General features: G+C 47.7%; 9 non-coding genes across 9 annotated transcripts; all 9 read left to right on the forward strand.

Moving 5' to 3' along the window:
• The first annotated feature begins 2,648 nt into the window (after window positions 1-2,648).
• On the forward strand, window positions 2,649-2,738 carry trnar-ucu (transfer RNA arginine (anticodon UCU)). The gene is given in 2 exon segments: window positions 2,649-2,685; window positions 2,703-2,738. It is a non-coding gene; the product is annotated as a tRNA-Arg (tRNA).
• A 544-nt stretch (window positions 2,739-3,282) lies between these two features.
• Window positions 3,283-3,372, forward strand: trnar-ucu (transfer RNA arginine (anticodon UCU)). Its single transcript is given in 2 exon segments — window positions 3,283-3,319; window positions 3,337-3,372. It is a non-coding gene; the product is annotated as a tRNA-Arg (tRNA).
• Window positions 3,373-6,222: 2,850 nt separating this feature from the next.
• trnat-agu (transfer RNA threonine (anticodon AGU)) lies at window positions 6,223-6,296 on the forward strand. Its single transcript has one exon. It is a non-coding gene; the product is annotated as a tRNA-Thr (tRNA).
• Window positions 6,297-8,557: 2,261 nt separating this feature from the next.
• trnat-agu (transfer RNA threonine (anticodon AGU)) lies at window positions 8,558-8,631 on the forward strand. The gene has a single exon. It is a non-coding gene; the product is annotated as a tRNA-Thr (tRNA).
• A 2,972-nt stretch (window positions 8,632-11,603) lies between these two features.
• Window positions 11,604-11,693, forward strand: trnar-ucu (transfer RNA arginine (anticodon UCU)). The gene is given in 2 exon segments: window positions 11,604-11,640; window positions 11,658-11,693. It is a non-coding gene; the product is annotated as a tRNA-Arg (tRNA).
• Window positions 11,694-12,718: 1,025 nt separating this feature from the next.
• trnat-agu (transfer RNA threonine (anticodon AGU)) lies at window positions 12,719-12,792 on the forward strand. Its single transcript has one exon. It is a non-coding gene; the product is annotated as a tRNA-Thr (tRNA).
• A 1,146-nt stretch (window positions 12,793-13,938) lies between these two features.
• Window positions 13,939-14,028, forward strand: trnar-ucu (transfer RNA arginine (anticodon UCU)). The gene is given in 2 exon segments: window positions 13,939-13,975; window positions 13,993-14,028. It is a non-coding gene; the product is annotated as a tRNA-Arg (tRNA).
• A 2,054-nt stretch (window positions 14,029-16,082) lies between these two features.
• Window positions 16,083-16,172, forward strand: trnar-ucu (transfer RNA arginine (anticodon UCU)). Its single transcript is given in 2 exon segments — window positions 16,083-16,119; window positions 16,137-16,172. It is a non-coding gene; the product is annotated as a tRNA-Arg (tRNA).
• A 227-nt stretch (window positions 16,173-16,399) lies between these two features.
• On the forward strand, window positions 16,400-16,489 carry trnar-ucu (transfer RNA arginine (anticodon UCU)). Its single transcript is given in 2 exon segments — window positions 16,400-16,436; window positions 16,454-16,489. It is a non-coding gene; the product is annotated as a tRNA-Arg (tRNA).
• Window positions 16,490-16,559: the final 70 nt, after the last annotated feature.

Consider the following 16,559-nt stretch of genomic DNA (forward strand, 5'->3'; position numbering starts at 1 on the left):
ATGTAAGCAGTTGTTAGGTCATGACATTCAGCCTCATGCTGAAGAGCAACTGTCAAAACTTTAACACATACTGGGCTCTGTGGAGCAATGGATAGCGCATTGGACTTCTAGACGCAGGTGTGTGGCCATTCAAAGGTTGTGGGTTCGAGTACCACCAGAGTCGTTTTTTCTTTGAAAACAACAAAATTCATCGCTCCTCACTAATGACACCAATGCACAGTAAAAAGCCATGGCGCGGCGCCGTGGCTTAGCTGGTCATAGCGCCTGTCTAGTAAACAGGAAGTCCTGGGTTCAAATCCCAGCGGTGCCTTTCCTTTATGTAAGCAGTTGTTAGGTCATGACATTCAGCCTCATGCTGAAGAGCAACTGTCAAAACTTTAACACAAACTGGGCTTTGTGGCGCAATGGATAGCGCATTGGACTTCTAGACGCAGGTGTGTGGCCATTCAAAGGTTGTGGGTTCGAGTCCCACCCGAGTCATTTTTTCTTTGAAAACAACAAAATTCATCGCTCCTCACTAATGACACCAATGCACAGTAAAAAGCCATGGCGCGGCGCCGTGGCTTAGCTGGTCATAGCACCTGTCTAGTAAACAGGAAGTCCTGGGTTCAAATCCCAGCGGTGCCTTTCCTTTATGTAAGCAGTTGTTAGGTCATGACATTTAGCCTCCTGCTGAAGAGCAACTGTCAAAACTTTAACACATACTGGGCTCTGTGGCGCAATGGATAGCGCATTGGACTTCTAGACGCAGGTGTGTGGCCATTCAAAGGTTGTGGGTTCGAGTCCCATGGCGCGGCGCTGGGCTTAGCTGGTCATAGCGCCTGTCTAGTAAACAGGAAGTCCTGGGTTCAAATCCCAGCGGTGCCTTTCTATTATGTAAGCAGTTGTTAGGTCATGACATTCAGCCTCATGCTGAAGAGCAACTGTCAAAACTTTAACACATACTGGGCTCTGTGGCGCAATGGATAGCGCATTGGACTTCTAGACGCAGGTGTGTGGCCATTCAAAGGTTGTGGGTTCGAGTACCACCAGAGTCGTTTTTTCTTTGAAAACAACAAAATTCATCGCTCCTCACTAATGACACCAATGCACAGTAAAAAGCCATGGCGCGGCGCCGTGGCTTAGCTGGTCATAGCGCCTGTCTAGTAAACAGGAAGTCCTGGGTTCAAATCCCAGCGGTGCCTTTCCTTTATGTAAGCAGTTGTTAGGTCATGACATTTAGCCTCCTGCTGAAGAGCAACTGTCAAAACTTTAACACATACTGGGCTCTGTGGCGCAATGGATAGCGCATTGGACTTCTAGACGCAGGTGTGTGGCCATTCAAAGGTTGTGGGTTCGAGTACCACCAGAGTTGTTTTTTCTTTGAAAACAACAAAATTCATCGCTCCTCACTATTGACACCAATGCACAGTAAAAAGCCATGGCGCGGCGCCGTGGCTTAGCTGGTCATAGCGCCTGTCTAGTAAACAGGAAGTCCTGGGTTCAAATCCCAGCGGTGCCTTTCCTTTATGTAAGCAGTTGTTAGGTCATGACATTCAGCCTCATGCTGAAGAGCAACTGTCAAAACTTTAACACAAACTGGGCTTTGTGGCGCAATGGATAGCGCATTGGACTTCTAGACGCAGGTGTGTGGCCATTCAAAGGTTGTGGGTTCGAGTCCCACCCGAGTCATTTTTTTCTTTGAAAACAACAAAATTCATCGCTCCTCACTAATGACACCAATGCACAGTAAAAAGCCATGGCGTGGCGCCGTGGCTTAGCTGGTCATAGCGCCTGTCTAGTAAACAGGAAGTCCTGGGTTCAAATCCCAGCGGTGCCTTTCCTTTATGTAAGCAGTTGTTAGGTCATGACATTTAGCCTCCTGCTGAAGAGCAACTGTCAAAACTTTAACACATACTGGGCTCTGTGGCGCAATGGATAGCGCATTGGACTTCTAGACGCAGGTGTGTGGCCATTCAAAGGTTGTGGGTTCGAGTCCCATGGTGCGGCGCCGTGGCTTAGCTGGTCATAGCGCCTGTCTAGTAAACAGGAAGTCCTGGGTTCAAATCCCAGCGGTGCCTTTCTATTATGTAAGCAGTTGTTAGGTCATGACATTCAGCCTCATGCTGAAGAGCAACTGTCAAAACTTTAACACATACTGGGCTCTGTGGCGCAATGGATAGCGCATTGGACTTCTAGACGCAGGTGTGTGGCCATTCAAAGGTTGTGGGTTCGAGTACCACCAAAGTCGTTTTTTCTTTGAAAACAACAAAATTCATCGCTCCTCACTAATGACACCAATCCACAGTAAAAAGCCATGGCGTGGCGCCGTGGCTTAGCTGGTCATAGCGCCTGTCTAGTAAACAGGAAGTCCTGGGTTCAAATCCCAGCGGTGCCTTTCTATTATGTAAGCAGTTGTTAGGTCATGACATTCAGCCTCATGCTGAAGAGCAACTGTCAAAACTTTAACACATACTGGGCTCTGTGGAGCAATGGATAGCGCATTGGACTTCTAGACGCAGGTGTGTGTCCATTCAAAGGTTGTGGGTTCGAGGAAGGAAGTCCTGGGTTCAAATCCCAGCAGTGCCTTTCTATTATGTAAGCAGTTGTTAGGTCATGACATTCAGCCTCATGCTGAAGAGCAACTGTCAAAACTTTAACACATACTGGGCTCTGTGGCGCAATGGATAGCGCATTGGACTTCTAGACGCAGGTGTGTGGCCATTCAAAGGTTGTGGGTTCGAGTCCCACCAGAGTCGTTTTTGCTTTGAAAACAACAAAATTCATTGCTCCTCACTAATGACACCAATCCACAGTAAAAAGCCATGGCGTGGCGCCGTGGCTTAGCTGGTCATAGCGCCTGTCTAGTAAACAGGAAGTCCTGGGTTCAAATTCCAGCGGTGCCTTTCTATTATGTAAGCAGTTGTTAGGTCATGACATTCAGCCTCATGCTGAAGAGCAACTGTCAAAACTTTAACACATACTGGGCTCTGTGGAGCAATGGATAGCGCATTGGACTTCTAGACGCAGGTGTGTGGCCATTCAAAGGTTGTGGGTTCGAGTACCACCAGAGTCGTTTTTTCTTTGAAAACAACAAAATTCATCGCTCCTCACTAATGACACCAATGCACAGTAAAAAGCCATGGCGCGGCGCCGTGGCTTAGCTGGTCATAGCGCCTGTCTAGTAAACAGGAAGTCCTGGGTTCAAATCCCAGCGGTGCCTTTCCTTTATGTAAGCAGTTTTTAGGTCATGACATTTAGCCTCCTGCTGAAGAGCAACTGTCAAAACTTTAACACATACTGGGCTCTGTGGCGCAATGGATAGCGCATTGGACTTCTAGACGCAGGTGTGTGGCCATTCAAAGGTTGTGGGTTCGAGTCCCACCAGAGTCATTTTTTCTTTGAAAACAACAAAATTCATCGCTCCTCACTAATGACACCAATCCACAGTAAAAAGCCATGGCGAGGCTCCGTGGCTTAGCTGGTCATAGCGCCTGTCTAGTAAACAGGAAGTCCTGGGTTCAAATCCCAGCGGTGCCTTTCTATTATGTAAGCAGTTGTTAGGTCATGACATTCAGCCTCATGCTGAAGAGCAACTGTCAAAACTTTAACACATACTGGGCTCTGTGGCGCAATGGATAGCACATTGGACTTCTAGACGCAGGTGTGTGGCCATTCAAAGGTTGTGGGTTCGAGTCCCACCAGAGTCGTTTTTTCTTTGAAAACAACAAAATTCATCGCTCCTCACTAATGACACCAATCCACAGTAAAAAGCCATGGCGTGGCGCCGTGGCTTAGCTGGTCATAGCGCCTGTCTAGTAAACAGGAAGTCCTGGGTTCAAATCCCAGCGGTGCCTTTCTATTATGTAAGCAGTTGTTAGGTCATGACATTCAGCCTCATGCTGAAGAGCAACTGTCAAAACTTTAACACATACTGGGCTCTGTGGCGCAATGGATAGCGCATTGGACTTCTAGACGCAGGTGTGTGGCCATTCAAAGGTTGTGGGTTTGAGTCCCACCAGAGTCGTTTTTGCTTTGAAAACAACAAAATTCATCGCTCCTCACTAATGACACCAATCCACAGTAAAAAGCCATGGCGTGGCGCCGTGGCTTAGCTGGTCATAGCGCCTGTCTAGTAAACAGGAAGTCCTGGGTTCAAATTCCAGCGGTGCCTTTCTATTATGTAAGCAGTTGTTAGGTCATGACATTCAGCCTCATGCTGAAGAGCAACTGTCAAAACTTTAACACATACTGGGCTCTGTGGAGCAATGGATAGCGCATTGGACTTCTAGACGCAGGTGTGTGGCCATTCAAAGGTTGTGGGTTCGAGTACCACCAGAGTCGTTTTTTCTTTGAAAACAACAAAATTCATCGCTCCTCACTAATGACACCAATGCACAGTAAAAAGCCATGGCGCGGCGCCGTGGCTTAGCTGGTCATAGCGCCTGTCTAGTAAACAGGAAGTCCTGGGTTCAAATCCCAGCGGTGCCTTTCCTTTATGTAAGCAGTTGTTAGGTCATGACATTCAGCCTCATGCTGAAGAGCAACTGTCAAAACTTTAACACAAACTGGGCTTTGTGGCGCAATAGATAGCGCATTGGACTTCTAGACGCAGGTGTGTGGCCATTCAAAGGTTGTGGGTTCGAGTCACACCCGAGTCATTTTTTCTTTGAAAACAACAAAATTCATCGCTCCTCACTAATGACACCAATGCACAGTAAAAAGCCATGGCGCGGCGCCGTGGCTTAGCTGGTCATAGCGCCTGTCTAGTAAACAGGAAGTCCTGGGTTCAAATCCCAGCGGTGCCTTTCCTTTATGTAAGCAGTTGTTAGGTCATGACATTTAGCCTCCTGCTGAAGAGCAACTGTCAAAACTTTAACACATACTGGGCTCTGTGGCGCAATGGATAGCGCATTGGACTTCTAGACGCAGGTGTGTGGCCATTCAAAGGTTGTGGGTTCGAGTCCCATGGCGCGGCGCTGGGCTTAGCTGGTCATAGCGCCTGTCTAGTAAACAGGAAGTCCTGGGTTCAAATCCCAGCGGTGCCTTTCTATTATGTAAGCAGTTGTTAGGTCATGACATTCAGCCTCATGCTGAAGAGCAACTGTCAAAACTTTAACACATACTGGGCTCTGTGGCGCAATGGATAGCGCATTGGACTTCTAGACGCAGGTGTGTGGCCATTCAAAGGTTGTGGGTTCGAGTACCACCAGAGTCGTTTTTTCTTTGAAAACAACAAAATTCATCGCTCCTCACTAATGACACCAATCCACAGTAAAAAGCCATGGCGTGGCGCCGTGGCTTAGCTGGTCATAGCGCCTGTCTAGTAAACAGGAAGTCCTGGGTTCAAATCCCAGCAGTGCCTTTCTATTATGTAAGCAGTTGTTAGGTCATGACATTCAGCCTCATGCTGAAGAGCAACTGTCAAAACTTTAAAACATACTGGGCTCTGTGGCGCAATGGATAGCGCATTGGACTTCTAGACGCAGGTGTGTGGCCATTCAAAGGTTGTGGGTTCGAGTACCACCAGAGTCGTTTTTTCTTTGAAAACAACAAAATTCATCGCTCCTCACTAATGACACCAATGCACAGTAAAAAGCCATGGCGCGGCGCCGTGGCTTAGCTGGTCATAGCGCCTGTCTAGTAAACAGGAAGTCCTGGGTTCAAATCCCAGCGGTGCCTTTCCTTTATGTAAGCAGTTGTTAGGTCATGACATTTAGCCTCCTGCTGAAGAGCAACTGTCAAAACTTTAACACATACTGGGCTCTGTGGCGCAATGGATAGCGCATTGGACTTCTAGACGCAGGTGTGTGGCCATTCAAAGGTTGTGGGTTCGAGTACCACCAGAGTTGTTTTTTCTTTGAAAACAACAAAATTCATCGCTCCTCACTATTGACACCAATGCACAGTAAAAAGCCATGGCGCGGCGCCGTGGCTTAGCTGGTCATAGCGCCTGTCTAGTAAACAGGAAGTCCTGGGTTCAAATCCCAGCGGTGCCTTTCCTTTATGTAAGCAGTTGTTAGGTCATGACATTCAGCCTCATGCTGAAGAGCAACTGTCAAAACTTTAACACAAACTGGGCTTTGTGGCGCAATGGATAGCGCATTGGACTTCTAGACGCAGGTGTGTGGCCATTCAAAGGTTGTGGGTTCGAGTCCCACCCGAGTCATTTTTTTCTTTGAAAACAACAAAATTCATCGCTCCTCACTAATGACACCAATGCACAGTAAAAAGCCATGGCGTGGCACCGTGGCTTAGCTGGTCATAGCGCCTGTCTAGTAAACAGGAAGTCCTGGGTTCAAATCCCAGCGGTGCCTTTCCTTTATGTAAGCAGTTGTTAGGTCATGACATTTAGCCTCCTGCTGAAGAGCAACTGTCAAAACTTTAACACATACTGGGCTCTGTGGCGCAATGGATAGCGCATTGGACTTCTAGACGCAGGTGTGTGGCCATTCAAAGGTTGTGGGTTCGAGTCCCATGGCGCGGCGCCGTGGCTTAGCTGGTCATAGCGCCTGTCTAGTAAACAGGAAGTCCTGGGTTCAAATCCCAGCGGTGCCTTTCTATTATGTAAGCAGTTGTTAGGTCATGACATTCAGCCTCATGCTGAAGAGCAACTGTCAAAACTTTAACACATACTGGGCTCTGTGGTGCAATGGATAGCGCATTGGACTTCTAGACGCAGGTGTGTGGCCATTCAAAGGTTGTGGGTTCGAGTACCACCAAAGTCGTTTTTTCTTTGAAAACAACAAAATTCATCGCTCCTCACTAATGACACCAATCCACAGTAAAAAGCCATGGCGTGGCGCCGTGGCTTAGCTGGTCATAGCGCCTGTCTAGTAAACAGGAAGTCCTGGGTTCAAATCCCAGCGGTGCCTTTCTATTATGTAAGCAGTTGTTAGGTCATGACATTCAGCCTCATGCTGAAGAGCAACTGTCAAAACTTTAACACATACTGGGCTCTGTGGAGCAATGGATAGCGCATTGGACTTCTAGACGCAGGTGTGTGTCCATTCAAAGGTTGTGGGTTCGAGGAAGGAAGTCCTGGGTTCAAATCCCAGCGGTGCCTTTCTATTATGTAAGCAGTTGTTAGGTCATGACATTCAGCCTCATGCTGAAGAGCAACTGTCAAAACTTTAACACATACTGGGCTCTGTGGCGCAATGGATAGCGCATTGGACTTCTAGACGCAGGTGTGTGGCCATTCAAAGGTTGTGGGTTCGAGTCCCCCCAGAGTCGTTTTTTCTTTGAAAACAACAAAATTCATCGCTCCTCACTAATGACACCAATCCACAGTAAAAAGCCATGTCGTGGCGCCGTGGCTTAGCTGGTCATAGCGCCTGTCTAGTAAACAGGAAGTCCTGGGTTCAAATCCCAGCGGTGCCTTTCTATTATGTAAGCAGTTGTTAGGTCATGACATTCAGCCTCATGCTGAAGAGCAACTGTCAAAACTTTAACACATACTGGGCTCTGTGGTGCAATGGATAGCGCATTGGACTTCTAGACGCAGGTGTGTGGCCATTCAAAGGTTGTGGGTTCGAGTCCCACCAGAGTCGTTTTTTCTTTGAAAACAACAAAATTCATCGCTCCTCACTAATGACACCAATCCACAGTAAAAAGCCATGGCGTGGCGCCGTGGCTTAGCTGGTCATAGCGCCTGTCTAGTAAACAGGAAGTCCTGGGTTCAAATCCCAGCGGTGCCTTTCTATTATGTAAGCAGTTGTTAGGTCATGACATTCAGCCTCATGCTGAAGAGCAACTGTCAAAACTTTAACACATACTGGGCTCTGTGGCGCAATGGATAGCGCATTGGACTTCTAGACGCAGGTGTGTGGCCATTCAAAGGTTGTGGGTTTGAGTCCCACCAGAGTCGTTTTTGCTTTGAAAACAACAAAATTCATCGCTCCTCACTAATGACACCAATCCACAGTAAAAAGCCATGGCGTGGCGCCGTGGCTTAGCTGGTCATAGCGCCTGTCTAGTAAACAGGAAGTCCTGGGTTCAAATTCCAGCGGTGCCTTTCTATTATGTAAGCAGTTGTTAGGTCATGACATTCAGCCTCATGCTGAAGAGCAACTGTCAAAACTTTAACACATACTGGGCTCTGTGGAGCAATGGATATCGCATTGGACTTCTAGACGCAGGTGTGTGGCCATTCAAAGGTTGTGGGTTCGAGTACCACCAGAGTCGTTTTTTCTTTGAAAACAACAAAATTCATCGCTCCTCACTAATGACACCAATGCACAGTAAAAAGCCATGGCGCGGCGCCGTGGCTTAGCTGGTCATAGCGCCTGTCTAGTAAACAGGAAGTCCTGGGTTCAAATCCCAGCGGTGCCTTTCCTTTATGTAAGCAGTTGTTAGGTCATGACATTCAGCCTCATGCTGAAGAGCAACTGTCAAAACTTTAACACAAACTGGGCTTTGTGGCGCAATGGATAGCGCATTGGACTTCTAGACGCAGGTGTGTGGCCATTCAAAGGTTGTGGGTTCGAGTCCCACCCGAGTCATTTTTTTCTTTGAAAACAACAAAATTCATCGCTCCTCACTAATGACACCAATGCACAGTAAAAAGCCATGGCGTGGCACCGTGGCTTAGCTGGTCATAGCGCCTGTCTAGTAAACAGGAAGTCCTGGGTTCAAATCCCAGCGGTGCCTTTCCTTTATGTAAGCAGTTGTTAGGTCATGACATTTAGCCTCCTGCTGAAGAGCAACTGTCAAAACTTTAACACATACTGGGCTCTGTGGTGCAATGGATAGCGCATTGGACTTCTAGACGCAGGTGTGTGGCCATTCAAAGGTTGTGGGTTCGAGTCCCATGGCGCGGCGCTGGGCTTAGCTGGTCATAGCGCCTGTCTAGTAAACAGGAAGTCCTGGGTTCAAATCCCAGCGGTGCCTTTCTATTATGTAAGCAGTTGTTAGGTCATGACATTCAGCCTCATGCTGAAGAGCAACTGTCAAAACTTTAACACATACTGGGCTCTGTGGCGCAATGGATAGCGCATTGGACTTCTAGACGCAGGTGTGTGGCCATTCAAAGGTTGTGGGTTCGAGTACCACCAGAGTCGTTTTTTCTTTGAAAACAACAAAATTCATCGCTCCTCACTAATGACACCAATCCACAGTAAAAAGCCATGGCGTGGCGCCGTGGCTTAGCTGGTCATAGCGCCTGTCTAGTAAACAGGAAGTCCTGGGTTCAAATCCCAGCGGTGCCTTTCTATTATGTAAGCAGTTGTTAGGTCATGACATTCAGCCTCATGCTGAAGAGCAACTGTCAAAACTTTAACACATACTGGGCTCTGTGGCGCAATGGATAGCGCATTGGACTTCTAGACGCAGGTGTGTGGCCATTCAAAGGTTGTGGGTTCGAGTACCACCAGAGTCGTTTTTTCTTTGAAAACAACAAAATTCATCGCTCCTCACTAATGACACCAATGCACAGTAAAAAGCCATGGCGCGGCGCCGTGGCTTAGCTGGTCATAGCGCCTGTCTAGTAAACAGGAAGTCCTGGGTTCAAATCCCAGCGGTGCCTTTCCTTTATGTAAGCAGTTGTTAGGTCATGACATTTAGCCTCCTGCTGAAGAGCAACTGTCAAAACTTTAACACATACTGGGCTCTGTGGCGCAATGGATAGCGCATTGGACTTCTAGACGCAGGTGTGTGGCCATTCAAAGGTTGTGGGTTCGAGTACCACCAGAGTTGTTTTTTCTTTGAAAACAACAAAATTCATCGCTCCTCACTATTGACACCAATGCACAGTAAAAAGCCATGGCGCGGCGCCGTGGCTTAGCTGGTCATAGCGCCTGTCTAGTAAACAGGAAGTCCTGGGTTCAAATCCCAGCGGTGCCTTTCCTTTATGTAAGCAGTTGTTAGGTCATGACATTTAGCCTCATGCTGAAGAGCAACTGTCAAAACTTTAACACAAACTGGGCTCTGTGGCGCAATGGATAGCGCATTGGACTTCTAGACGCAGGTGTGTGGCCATTCAAAGGTTGTGGGTTCGAGTACCACCAGAGTTGTTTTTTCTTTGAAAACAACAAAATTCATCGCTCCTCACTATTGACACCAATGCACAGTAAAAAGCCATGGCGCGGCGCCGTGGCTTAGCTGGTCATAGCGCCTGTCTAGTAAACAGGAAGTCCTGGGTTCAAATCCCAGCGGTGCCTTTCCTTTATGTAAGCAGTTGTTAGGTCATGACATTCAGCCTCATGCTGAAGAGCAACTGTCAAAACTTTAACACAAACTGGGCTTTGTGGCGCAATGGATAGCGCATTGGACTTCTAGACGCAGGTGTGTGGCCATTCAAAGGTTGTGGGTTCGAGTCCCACCCGAGTCATTTTTTTCTTTGAAAACAACAAAATTCATCGCTCCTCACTAATGACACCAATGCACAGTAAAAAGCCATGGCGTGGCACCGTGGCTTAGCTGGTCATAGCGCCTGTCTAGTAAACAGGAAGTCCTGGGTTCAAATCCCAGCAGTGCCTTTCCTTTATGTAAGCAGTTGTTAGGTCATGATATTTAGCCTCCTGCTGAAGAGCAACTGTCAAAACTTTAACACATACTGGGCTCTGTGGCGCAATGGATAGCGCATTGGACTTCTAGACGCAGGTGTGTGGCCATTCAAAGGTTGTGGGTTCGAGTCCCATGGCGCGGCGCCGTGGCTTAGCTGGTCATAGCGCCTGTCTAGTAAACAGGAAGTCCTGGGTTCAAATCCCAGCGGTGCCTTTCTATTATGTAAGCAGTTGTTAGGTCATGACATTCAGCCTCATGCTGAAGAGCAACTGTCAAAACTTTAACACATACTGGGCTCTGTGGCGCAATGGATAGCGCATTGGACTTCTAGACGCAGGTGTGTGGCCATTCAAAGGTTGTGGGTTCGAGTACCACCAAAGTCGTTTTTTCTTTGAAAACAACAAAATTCATCGCTCCTCACTAATGACACCAATCCACAGTAAAAAGCCATGGCGTGGCGCCGTGGCTTAGCTGGTCATAGCGCCTGTCTAGTAAACAGGAAGTCCTGGGTTCAAATCCCAGCGGTGCCTTTCTATTATGTAAGCAGTTGTTAGGTCATGACATTCAGCCTCATGCTGAAGAGCAACTGTCAAAACTTTAACACATACTGGGCTCTGTGGAGCAATGGATAGCGCATTGGACTTCTAGACGCAGGTGTGTGTCCATTCAAAGGTTGTGGGTTCGAGGAAGGAAGTCCTGGGTTCAAATCCCAGCGGTGCCTTTCTATTATGTAAGCAGTTGTTAGGTCATGACATTCAGCCTCATGCTGAAGAGCAACTGTCAAAACTTTAACACATACTGGGCTCTGTGGCGCAATGGATAGCGCATTGGACTTCTAGACGCAGGTGTGTGGCCATTCAAAGGTTGTGGGTTCGAGTCCCCCCAGAGTCGTTTTTTCTTTGAAAACAACAAAATTCATCGCTCCTCACTAATGACACCAATCCACAGTAAAAAGCCATGGCGTGGCGCCGTGGCTTAGCTGGTCATAGCGCCTGTCTAGTAAACAGGAAGTCCTGGGTTCAAATCCCAGCGGTGCCTTTCTATTATGTAAGCAGTTGTTAGGTCATGACATTCAGCCTCATGCTGAAGAGCAACTGTCAAAACTTTAACACATACTGGGCTCTGTGGTGCAATGGATAGCGCATTGGACTTCTAGACGCAGGTGTGTGGCCATTCAAAGGTTGTGGGTTCGAGTCCCACCAGAGTCATTTTTTCTTTGAAAACAACAAAATTCATCGCTCCTCACTAATGACACCAATCCACAGTAAAAAGCCATGGCGTGGCGCCGTGGCTTAGCTGGTCATAGCGCCTGTCTAGTAAACAGGAAGTCCTGGGTTCAAATCCCAGCGGTGCCTTTCTATTATGTAAGCAGTTGTTAGGTCATGACATTCAGCCTCATGCTGAAGAGCAACTGTCAAAACTTTAACACATACTGGGCTCTGTGGCGCAATGGATAGCGCATTGGACTTCTAGACGCAGGTGTGTGGCCATTCAAAGGTTGTGGGTTTGAGTCCCACCAGAGTCGTTTTTGCTTTGAAAACAACAAAATTCATCGCTCCTCACTAATGACACCAATCCACAGTAAAAAGCCATGGCGTGGCGCCGTGGCTTAGCTGGTCATAGCGCCTGTCTAGTAAACAGGAAGTCCTGGGTTCAAATTCCAGCGGTGCCTTTCTATTATGTAAGCAGTTGTTAGGTCATGACATTCAGCCTCATGCTGAAGAGCAACTGTCAAAACTTTAACACATACTGGGCTCTGTGGAGCAATGGATAGCGCATTGGACTTCTAGACGCAGGTGTGTGGCCATTCAAAGGTTGTGGGTTCGAGTACCACCAGAGTCGTTTTTTCTTTGAAAACAACAAAATTCATCGCTCCTCACTAATGACACCAATGCACAGTAAAAAGCCATGGCGCGGCGCCGTGGCTTAGCTGGTCATAGCGCCTGTCTAGTAAACAGGAAGTCCTGGGTTCAAATCCCAGCGGTGCCTTTCCTTTATGTAAGCAGTTGTTAGGTCATGACATTCAGCCTCATGCTGAAGAGCAACTGTCAAAACTTTAACACAAACTGGGCTTTGTGGCGCAATGGATAGCGCATTGGACTTCTAGACGCAGGTGTGTGGCCATTCAAAGGTTGTGGGTTCGAGTCCCACCCGAGTCATTTTTTTCTTTGAAAACAACAAAATTCATCGCTCCTCACTAATGACACCAATGCACAGTAAAAAGCCATGGCGTGGCACCGTGGCTTAGCTGGTCATAGCGCCTGTCTAGTAAACAGGAAGTCCTGGGTTCAAATCCCAGCGGTGCCTTTCCTTTATGTAAGCAGTTGTTAGGTCATGACATTTAGCCTCCTGCTGAAGAGCAACTGTCAAAACTTTAACACATACTGGGCTCTGTGGCGCAATGGATAGCGCATTGGACTTCTAGATGCAGGTGTGTGGCCATTCAAAGGTTGTGGGTTCGAGTCCCATGGCGCGGCGCCGTGGCTTAGCTGGTCATAGCGCCTGTCTAGTAAACAGGAAGTCCTGGGTTCAAATCCCAGCGGTGCCTTTCTATTATGTAAGCAGTTGTTAGGTCATGACATTCAGCCTCATGCTGAAGAGCAACTGTCAAAACTTTAACACATACTGGGCTCTGTGGCGCAATGGATAGCGCATTGGACTTCTAGACGCAGGTGTGTGGCCATTCAAAGGTTGTGGGTTCGAGTACCACCAAAGTCGTTTTTTCTTTGAAAACAACAAAATTCATCGCTCCTCACTAATGACACCAATCCACAGTAAAAAGCCATGGCGTGGCGCCGTGGCTTAGCTGGTCATAGCGCCTGTCTAGTAAACAGGAAGTCCTGGGTTCAAATCCCAGCGGTGCCTTTCTATTATGTAAGCAGTTGTTAGGTCATGACATTCAGCCTCATGCTGAAGAGCAACTGTCAAAACTTTAACACATACTGGGCTCTGTGGAGCAATGGATAGCGCATTGGACTTCTAGACGCAGGTGTGTGTCCATTCAAAGGTTGTGGGTTCGAGGAAGGAAGTCCTGGGTTCAAATCCCAGCGGTGCCTTTCTATTATGTAAGCAGTTGTTAGGTCATGACATTCAGCCTCATGCTGAAGAGCAACTGTCAAAACTTTAACACATACTGGGCTCTGTGGCGCAATGGATAGCGCATTGGACTTCTAGACGCAGGTGTGTGGCCATTCAAAGGTTGTGGGTTCGAGTCCCCCCAGAGTCGTTTTTTCTTTGAAAACAACAAAATTCATCGCTCCTCACTAATGACACCAATCCACAGTAAAAAGCCATGGCGTGGCGCCGTGGCTTAGCTGGTCATAGCGCCTGTCTAGTAAACAGGAAGTCCTGGGTTCAAATCCCAGCGGTGCCTTTCTATTATGTAAGCAGTTGTTAGGTCATGACATTCAGCCTCATGCTGAAGAGCAACTGTCAAAACTTTAACACATACTGGGCTCTGTGGTGCAATGGATAGCGCATTGGACTTCTAGACGCAGGTGTGTGGCCATTCAAAGGTTGTGGGTTCGAGTCCCACCAGAGTCATTTTTTCTTTGAAAACAACAAAATTCATCGCTCCTCACTAATGACACCAATCCACAGTAAAAAGCCATGGCGTGGCGCCGTGGCTTAGCTGGTCATAGCGCCTGTCTAGTAAACAGGAAGTCCTGGGTTCAAATCCCAGCGGTGCCTTTCTATTATGTAAGCAGTTGTTAGGTCATGACATTCAGCCTCATGCTGAAGAGCAACTGTCAAAACTTTAACACATACTGGGCTCTGTGGCGCAATGGATAGCGCATTGGACTTCTAGACGCAGGTGTGTGGCCATTCAAAGGTTGTGGGTTTGAGTCCCACCAGAGTCGTTTTTGCTTTGAAAACAACAAAATTCATCGCTCCTCACTAATGACACCAATCCACAGTAAAAAGCCATGGCGTGGCGCCGTGGCTTAGCTGGTCATAGCGCCTGTCTAGTAAACAGGAAGTCCTGGGTTCAAATTCCAGCGGTGCCTTTCTATTATGTAAGCAGTTGTTAGGTCATGACATTCAGCCTCATGCTGAAGAGCAACTGTCAAAACTTTAACACATACTGGGCTCTGTGGAGCAATGGATAGCGCATTGGACTTCTAGACGCAGGTGTGTGGCCATTCAAAGGTTGTGGGTTCGAGTACCACCAGAGTCGTTTTTTCTTTGAAAACAACAAAATTCATCGCTCCTCACTAATGACACCAATGCACAGTAAAAAGCCATGGCGCGGCGCCGTGGCTTAGCTGGTCATAGCGCCTGTCTAGTAAACAGGAAGTCCTGGGTTCAAATCCCAGCGGTGCCTTTCCTTTATGTAAGCAGTTGTTAGGTCATGACATTCAGCCTCATGCTGAAGAGCAACTGTCAAAACTTTAACACAAACTGGGCTTTGTGGCGCAATGGATAGCGCATTGGACTTCTAGACGCAGGTGTGTGGCCATTCAAAGGTTGTGGGTTCGAGTCCCACCCGAGTCATTTTTTTCTTTGAAAACAACAAAATTCATCGCTCCTCACTAATGACACCAATGCACAGTAAAAAGCCATGGCGTGGCACCGTGGCTTAGCTGGTCATAGCGCCTATCTAGTAAACAGGAAGTCCTGGGTTCAAATCCCAGCGGTGCCTTTCTATTATGTAAGCAGTTGTTAGGTCATGACATTCAGCCTCCTGCTGAAGAGCAACTGTCAAAACTTAAACACATACTGGGCTCTGTGGCGCAATGGATAGCGCATTAGACTTCTAGACGCAGGCGTGTGGCCATTCAAAGGTTGTGGGTTCGAGTCCCATGGCGCGGCGCCATGGCTTAGCTGGTCATAGCGCCTGTCTAGTAAACAGGAAGTCCTGGGTTCAAATCCCAGCGGTGCCTTTCTATTATGTAAGCAGTTGTTAGGTCATGACATTCAGCCTCATGCTGAAGAGCAACTGTCAAAACTTTAACACATACTGGGCTCTGTGGCGCAATGGATAGCGCATTGGACTTCTAGACGCAGGTGTGTGGCCATTCAAAGGTTGTGGGTTCGAGTCCCCCCAGAGTCGTTTTTTCTTTGAAAACAACAAAATTCATCGCTCCTCACTAATGACACCAATCCACAGTAAAAAGCCATGTCGTGGCGCCGTGGCTTAGCTGGTCATAGCGCCTGTCTAGTAAACAGGAAGTCCTGGGTTCAAATCCCAGCGGTGCCTTTCTATTATGTAAGCAGTTGTTAGGTCATGACATTCAGCCTCATGCTGAAGAGCAACTGTCAAAACTTTAACACATACTGGGCTCTGTGGTGCAATGGATAGCGCATTGGACTTCTAGACGCAGGTGTGTGGCCATTCAAAGGTTGTGGGTTCGAGTCCCACCAGAGTCGTTTTTTCTTTGAAAACAACAAAATTCATCGCTCCTCACTAATGACACCAATCCACAGTAAAAAGCCATGGCGTGGCGCCGTGGCTTAGCTGGTCATAGCGCCTGTCTAGTAAACAGGAAGTCCTGGGTTCAAATCCCAGCGGTGCCTTTCTATTATGTAAGCAGTTGTTAGGTCATGACATTCAGCCTCATGCTGAAGAGCAACTGTCAAAACTTTAACACATACTGGGCTCTGTGGCGCAATGGATAGCGCATTGGACTTCTAGACGCAGGTGTGTGGCCATTCAAAGGTTGTGGGTTCGAGTCCCACCAGAGTCGTTTTTGCTTTGAAAACAACAAAATTCATCGCTCCTCACTAATGACACCAATCCACAGTAAAAAGCCATTGCGTGGCGCCGTGGCTTAGCTGGTCATAGCGCCTGTCTAGTAAACAGGAAGTCCTGGGTTCAAATCCCAGCGGTGCCTTTCCATTATGTAAGCAGTTGTTAGGTCATGACATTCAGCCTCATGCTGAAGAGCAACTGTCAAAACTTTAACACATACTGGGCTCTGTGGCGCAATGGATAGCGCATTGGACTTCTAGACGCAGGTGTGTGGCCATTCAAAGGTTGTGGGTTCGAGTCCCACCAGAGTCATTTTTTCTTTGAAAACAACAAAATTCATCGCTCCTCACTAATGACACCAATGCACAGTAAAAAGCCATGG

The sequence above is a fragment of the Brachyhypopomus gauderio genome, unplaced genomic scaffold, assembly GCF_052324685.1.
Source record: "Brachyhypopomus gauderio isolate BG-103 unplaced genomic scaffold, BGAUD_0.2 sc98, whole genome shotgun sequence".
Classification (NCBI taxonomy): domain Eukaryota; kingdom Metazoa; phylum Chordata; class Actinopteri; order Gymnotiformes; family Hypopomidae; genus Brachyhypopomus; species Brachyhypopomus gauderio.